Here is a 7522-nt window from a genome sequence, read left to right as displayed (position 1 = left end):
CCTAATTATAGACCTTGACTTATTGAGATTATTTAGTTGATTATTATAATAGTGTTGTTATTCCTTATCCTAATTAGTATATTGGCTCTATCATTATTATTGGATGCATGTGGATTGCATATCCATAAAAGTCAACTTATAATAGATAATTTATTTCTGAATTTTGTCGTTGTTCCGATTACCCCATCAGCTGCCACAAGATTCGCCAGTTGCAGGCCACAGCCTACGAATCATGCATTTATCAATATATAAATATATGCATGCATGCATACATATCATATGTATGTATGTGTGTGTACGCGTGAATCCATGCCCAAATCTCCAAAACAGCGCTCCCTGGATTGCATCATTAAGTGCTCGTCAAGTCAATCAAACAGCGAACGAACACTGATACGTAAGTGAAATAGGAGAGGCCCTTCCGGCCGAAAGAAAAAAAAAAGGAGATACCCCTTAAATAATACCACCTCTACTTAATTATAACATCCTGTTTATAAAATTAGAATTTATTTATAGTTTATAAATAAAATTTTATAATTAATATCACAGGTAGTATCTTTGCGATGAGTGTACTATTTCTAATCTCGAACGAGTCTTTAATCCGCAAATCACTGTCGCAGCAAAAACTGCGAATCCTATGGTGGTGAAGTGGGTGGCGAATGCGGCGGCTGGCGAAATCCGCACGAAATTTCAAACAATGATTTTAGGATGGTTTTAGGATTAAAGTTGATTCAAGACAGTAATAAATAACACTAGTAAAAAGCAGTAATATCGTAGTTTCAAGCTGAATTTAATTTTTTTTACTGAAATGTATTGTAAATAAAAATAATTTTTATGCGTTTAAAAAATTAATTTAAAACAATGGTTATACATATAAAATTTTTATTTCTGATGACATAACTTTTTAACAACATAATCATTATTGAATAAATTATTATTGTGAATAGCCTGCTAACAAGTCCTACTATTCACCCTCATGAAACAATAATACACTGCCTACCAAGTACTTCCTCTTGTTTTTATTATAAATTTTAAATAATTAATTCATGAATAATAAACAAGTGGTTTAAATTAATTAAAAGTAATAAATAGGTTAAAAATATAATTTTGTTTTAAAATATACCCATATCATAAATGAGAAAAAAGATATAAAAAATGTTTGGAAAAATATGATAAGAGAGTATGGTAAATGAAAGAGAATAAATAATTAAAGATAAATTTTAAATTAAAATTTATAAACGGATTATACTTTTCTTCAAATTTAAAGTTTAAAAATAAAACGGGAGGGAGTACCCTTCAAGCAAACGCTCCTCTCTCTCTCTCTCTCCCCGTAAAAATCAAATTCCCCCCAATATTAACAAAGCAGTACGCTCCAGTTAACCAAACATCGGAATTAGTAATTTATCTACCACTGACAATGCCCACAAAAAAGAATCACACAGAGATTGTCCATACACGGTAACATCTTTTTGTTAATATGGGAAATCATTAGGAAAGGGGGAGGACGGTTTAGGGCCCACAGTCATGACGTAAGGAGTGATGTGGGGCACCAGTGTCACTGGGAAAACGAGTAACTAAGCAACCGCCACGTGGCAGGTGGCGGCGACGCAGTTCTCTGCCTTAAGAACGCTCCATTGTCAGGCACGTTCCTCTCTTTTTCTTTTTTTTTTGGGTTTGACCAAAAAGTACGTTCCTATCCACGTCGTCGTCATCATCCGCATTACATAAATAACCCGTGCGACGTCTCTCCCAATCTCAGCGTCGCCGATATATTCTTAAATCCGGACGAGTGACCGGCTATTCTCCGGTACCATAATATAATCAACAAAAATGTCGAGAGAAAAAATTTCCGTGCTATAATTTCATAGACGATGAATTTCTCTGGAAATATAATATTTTACTACAATTGAGCCTCCAATGTTGAGCTACAATTTAGACAAGTCGTAAGAAATAAAAACTCCAAACAGTTTCGCGATTTAGAACAACAGATTGAAACTCGTCGTCTCTGGATCTGTCGCAAAAATGGAGACAATCTTTTTACGTATTCACATCGTGCTCCTTTCTTCCTGATCTGTTCTACTTTTCTTCATCGTGTTTCGTACGGACACTGCTGCCTTTCTCTTACCATAAACTAAAGAGAATATCTATAATCTCGAAGGTTAAAACAGTATGGGTGGGCTCGGAGATGATAATTTCACGCCATTTCTTGCGGAGGGGGTTTGTTGAGATCGAGATCCAACTCCTTCCGAGGAGTCTTTTCGTCATCGCGGACGTTGAGATCGATCACCGTGGAGGAATCGGAATCGCTCTGCACTCCACCGGAGCGACGCCCATCGAAAACGATGCCACGGAAGGCCTGACCCGCAGCCAAGCTCGCGCGTATTACCGCGTCGAGGTAAAACGCCTGATTCACCGGCGGAATCGTGCCGGGAAATACCGACGCCGGCAGAGGAAACTGCTGCTGGAAAGGGAAGCGCACGGAGCTGGTGACGGATCCCCCGGCTTGGGAGGACAAGTTGAGGTCCAGCGGTGAGGAATCCATCTCGCGATCCGGCTCACGGTCACGGCTGGAAGACTCGACCGTGCTGCTCTGAGCCGGACTAGTCTGTTGGCTAGCATGCTCGGAGAGGAAAGGGAAGTTGGTCTTAGCCTGGCTCCACGGAATTCCCGTGCGGCGGCGTCGTAGGCCCGGGCAGCCTCTTCCGCGGTATCAAAGGTGCCAAGCCAAACACGGCTCTTTTTGCTGGGATCTCTAATTTCAGCGGCGTATCTTCCCCAGGGCCTCTTCCTAACACCCCTAAAATGCACCTCCTTGAGGCCGCCGTGAGCGTTGGATTTAACCGCGGCGGGCTTCTCCCTGGGCGCCATGAGTGAAGGCGACGTGAAGCACTCAACAGAGATTGTCGGATTCAGGTATGGGTGAGCGGCAAGAGAGGAGTGGGGAGGAAGCAATGAAGCAGGTGTGGGCTTTATAGATGGAGAAGAAGGGTAAAATGGGCAATGCGGGGTAGAGAGGGGGGGAGAGAAAGGTTAGAGTCAGAGAGGGATTTGACTGGGGGGGTAGGGGATGATAGGGTGGCTGTGCTAGAGTGCGTGGGGGCAATTTACTATGGCAGTCTCCGAATTACGTGGCACGGGGGGTTGGCTAGAGAGCAGACAAACAAAACGGTGTGTGTGTGAGATCCAACGGCTCCCACCGGGCCTTTAGCGATTTTTAAAAGAGAGAGAAAGAGGAGGCGGCAGAGGAAGCGCTCGCGCTCTGTGGGGGGCGGAAAAAAGACAAAAGAAGGGGAGAGGACACGCGTCAGGGGGAAGCAGGAAGGAGGTCGCGGCATAGGAATTCGGTGGTTTTGCGTTCTCCGTCTGACACGTGAAAAACCATGATGTTTGTTTTACTCGGTCTCCTCCTTTCTCTGTCTCTATTTTATGCCTGCGCCCTTTACTTGACTTTCATTATTGGATTCAGTTAACTATTCCATTTGCCTACGCGCCCACGCCTCCTTCCCCCTCACCTTCATCCTATAATCATGCCTACAGTTTGCGCCCCCAAAAAAAAAAGAAATATTAAAAATAATAAACAAAGTTCCTGTGGGGCGAGGGTCGCTCCTTCGCTCCATCTCGCCTACTTCGGCTGCGCCTCATTTGGATCTAGATATCTTTCCTTTTAAAAATCATATTCACATATATTTCCTCCGTTCCTCCGTATAACATACAGAGATTTAAAAATTAGTTAAATATTTTTAAAAAATGATTAAAGGTTTATATATTTCTTATAGGTATCTTACAAATAGTATGATGTGATATAAAAAAAGGAGTATGTAATGAAGAATTTGTGAATTCCACGCCCATAATGGAAGTAATGATCCAATGCTGTGAAACTTTCCATTTCCAGTGGACTGTAAATCCAACCCAGACGCTGTGATGCGTCCTCCTTTTAATGTTTGTCCCGTTGTTCCCCTGCAGTCACTCCAATGCGAAGTTATGCATTTGAAATGTATGAAGATTTTTTCTGGTTGAAAGAGTTTGAACACATTGAAAATCTGTTATCAAAACGGCGGGCTGTGAATTCCACAACCGGATGAATTAGTCTTTTATCCTTCGAGTGAGGGACACTCTTACAGAATAAAATCAACAATAAAAAAAATAAACATTTCACTGTACACTTGGCGTCCATTTATACATATTAATTCATAAATATGTGGTTGATATAAACTCCATAAAGAATTCATGTAAGTCACATATGTTTATTGTTCTTACTATAGAGACGAAGACAACAAGCAATTTGTGTCTTCAAATTGAAAATTTTTTAAAGTGACAAAGAAACCAGGTATAATTTACTCGAAATTTAATAAATATTACTTCTCCGATCCTAAACATGTAAGGGTCTTATAATTAGGAACCGGAGGAGTAATACAGATCACAGCATATCAAATCGATTATTCACTTCTACTGTTGAGCAAATTTTCTCTTTCATAATTTTGTTTTTATAATATCGTTCTTTTTTTTCCTTAATTGCAATTAATGTTTTTTACTTCCACCGAAACATTTCTATACTGTATCTGAGCAGCACAAATGAATCAAATGATGCGATAGTGACCAGAAAATATAAATTGAAAATGGAAACACGTCAGTCACGTAAACGATTCGCCTGTATAAAGGCATGATTGATGAAAACAAATATGCAAGAGGATTGAATACCGCCAAAATAAATGATAAAAATGAAGGATTGTACTATGCGCGTGTATTATTTATACCACTGTAAAATATCAAAACATTAATTAGTCATCAGTTTTGAGTTGTGTGAGAATTTATTGGATATAACTCTCCCGAAAACAAATTTTCCCCATTCACAGGAGTTATAATTCATTTTATTTTAAGAGATAGCCATCCAGAATAGATGTCATGCTAAGAATCGGAAGTGCGGTGTGTGTGTGTTTGTGTGTATGACATCACATTAAAATCTAGTCCATTGAATATGTTGAATTGAATTTAACTATGTACGACTGGCGTGATTTATTAGGTTCTAGAGCAGCCGTTCAAAATTGCTGTTTTCACTTACCGCTGGAAATCTTGGGGGTTGAATAATAAACATTTCCCATTCTGCTCATGTCTGGTGCGAGGAAATTGGGACGGAAGAACAATTTTAATGAATTCAATCTAAAAAATTAAAAAAGCAGGGCTATAGAATTTTAATAGAGAGAAAATGCAAGACAAAAGAGTGATCAGAATTAGTTAAAAATATTTAATACCACTTCTTTAATTTTTAAATTAAGCTTATTAAATTTTTTGTTTCTTTCTTTTGTTTTTCTCATGTCAAACGGAACCTCAGAGTAGTCAGTCCAATGTTATATTTTGAAACGAGAATAGTCAGCCTTCCCTGGATGCCAGTTGCGGTTGGAAACAAGTTCTTTTCTTCTTTGCTCTCCCCACTGTGACACTGCACGCTTCCAATCCAAGTTAGGTACACGGAGACGAAATCGCATTCATATAGTTAATTAGCTTCTGCGTATGAAATAGACAACCCTCCACATTAATAGTCTCTGTTTTAAGGCCCTTGTTCACACTTCCTTGTCAAACTCACGAGTCAACTCGTCCGAGTTTACCGAGTTCCCACTACTCACAGCACGTCACCACCAACTAATATTCACTTATTTTTAATGTGTTTGTGTCAGGGTTAAATTTATAATCACTTCAATCCGAGTTCATTGCAGCTTAAAAATATATTATAATTTATATTTTTTTCACCTGAAATTTCTATAAGTAATATTCTTTACAGATCTTGTTTGTCACATCGGTATTATTTTCCACAAACACAAATATTCTCTTGTTAAAAACAATTTGCACTAGATGCATGTTGATATTTATTACTAGAGACTAATCTCTTTTATTAGATTGGATTTTGCCGGTATTTGTTGTGTGGGCATGTGAGTTAAATATACAATTTATTAAATATAATACTACTACTACCTTTGGTTATTAGTTAAGAACTAGTCAACTAATTTAAGTATATTAAGAACATTTATTAAATTAGTTATTTGTAATAAATATATGATGTCCTCCCTAAAATACTTTTACTTATAATGCATATTAGTTAAAACTATTATTTGATAGATTTTTTAAATATGTAATTATCACATGGACTATCTTAAAAAAATAAATAAATATGAGAGATAGAATAAATTAAGATTCTATATTTATAATTAAAACTAACTCTTATATTAAAGATTAGACGTATTTACTACTACGGGTCCATGGGGGCGTCACGGTGGACTTTAAAATTTGAGCACGTTTAGTAAGAAAAGAAGGAAATAGCCAGACTGACGAGCGAGGGGGCGACTGCGTTCGTTGGAGCCTTTGAACTTGAAGGCTGCACTGAGGAAGAGAGAAACGCAACTTTTGACGGAAGTGTTCATGGAAGAGGGATCATCTGCGCAAGGCCTCAGGATAAAAGCGGTGGGGCACCGCCGCAGTGGCCCGATGACTTCACGGAGCCGCGGATTTGGAAAAAATTTGTGCGGTCCCAGGGGACGCAGGTGTTGGGCTCCACAGATCAAAATCCGCGTTCTCGAATGCTAGCATTGACGTCGTTGACCCAATATATCCGTACGTGATTTTAGCCGGTTCAGTACGTGTCGAGCAGAGCAACCGGGACCGTCCGTTTGGAAGTCATGACAGGAGTACGATATCGAACACGTGTGAATATACAATAAACTAGTTATAATTATAAAATTACGCGCGCGCACACGTATGAAACAAGACTGTTTGCTTGGCAAGCTCTTGCGTGTAGTTAAAAAACGCATGTGATGCACATAGGGAGCAGCCACACTAACGTGTTGACTAATTTTTGTGGAAGAATATTGTTTACTTTGCTGTGGACTTTATTAGCGCGTGCCACACTCGGCACCCTATTAAACAAATACCACTTTTATTTTAATATTGAGATGCCACCAGCAAATGTATGCTGCTTTCTATTTTGAATATAAGATTTTTAAACTAGCAAACCGATCTCAGTTCTTATATTTAAAAACAGATGTAGTATGTTTTTTCAAAACTTATTAATATAAATAACTGCTTAATTATCTTAAATGTATTAAATAAATAAATAAATTATAATAAATATGATACAGCCTCTTTATTTAAATTACATATAGAGCATTAAGGACCCGGGGAAATATATGAAAATTAGAAGCCCGTCTCGTTCTTTTCTACAAAACCATCTTAAGTGTCGCGGTGTAATTTTTGTTCTGGGACAAAAACGGATTAAATAATTCTATAAGCTGATTCTCCTTATGAAGTACTACCGATTGTAATTGTTGAGCGAAATATTAAAATAAGAAAGATTGTAATAAAGCACAATAGTATTATATGGTTACTAGAAATTTCAAGGCAGGACCTGACTGCTAATGCCATTCACCCCTCATTATGGGTTTATATAATTAATTTAATTGAGATGGTTTGTTATATCTCTAAACTTTTTTTTTTAATTAGTTATGGGTTTGTATATCAACATTTTTATTAATTATGG

The 7522-nt window shown here is 38.0% G+C and overlaps 1 pseudogene; it reads right to left on the bottom strand.

Moving 5' to 3' along the window:
* Positions 1-1668: 1668 nt before the first annotated feature.
* LOC114753541 (ethylene-responsive transcription factor 4-like) lies at positions 1669-2911 on the bottom strand (annotated as a pseudogene).
* Positions 2912-7522: the final 4611 nt, after the last annotated feature.

Source organism: Neltuma alba, unplaced genomic scaffold (genome assembly GCF_004799145.2).
Source record: "Neltuma alba isolate B1F8T4 unplaced genomic scaffold, ASM479914v2 tig00007972_pilon, whole genome shotgun sequence".
NCBI classification, from domain to species: domain Eukaryota; kingdom Viridiplantae; phylum Streptophyta; class Magnoliopsida; order Fabales; family Fabaceae; genus Neltuma; species Neltuma alba.
Note: the sequence above shows the minus strand (reverse complement) of the source record. Positions and strands in the feature narration are given on the sequence as shown.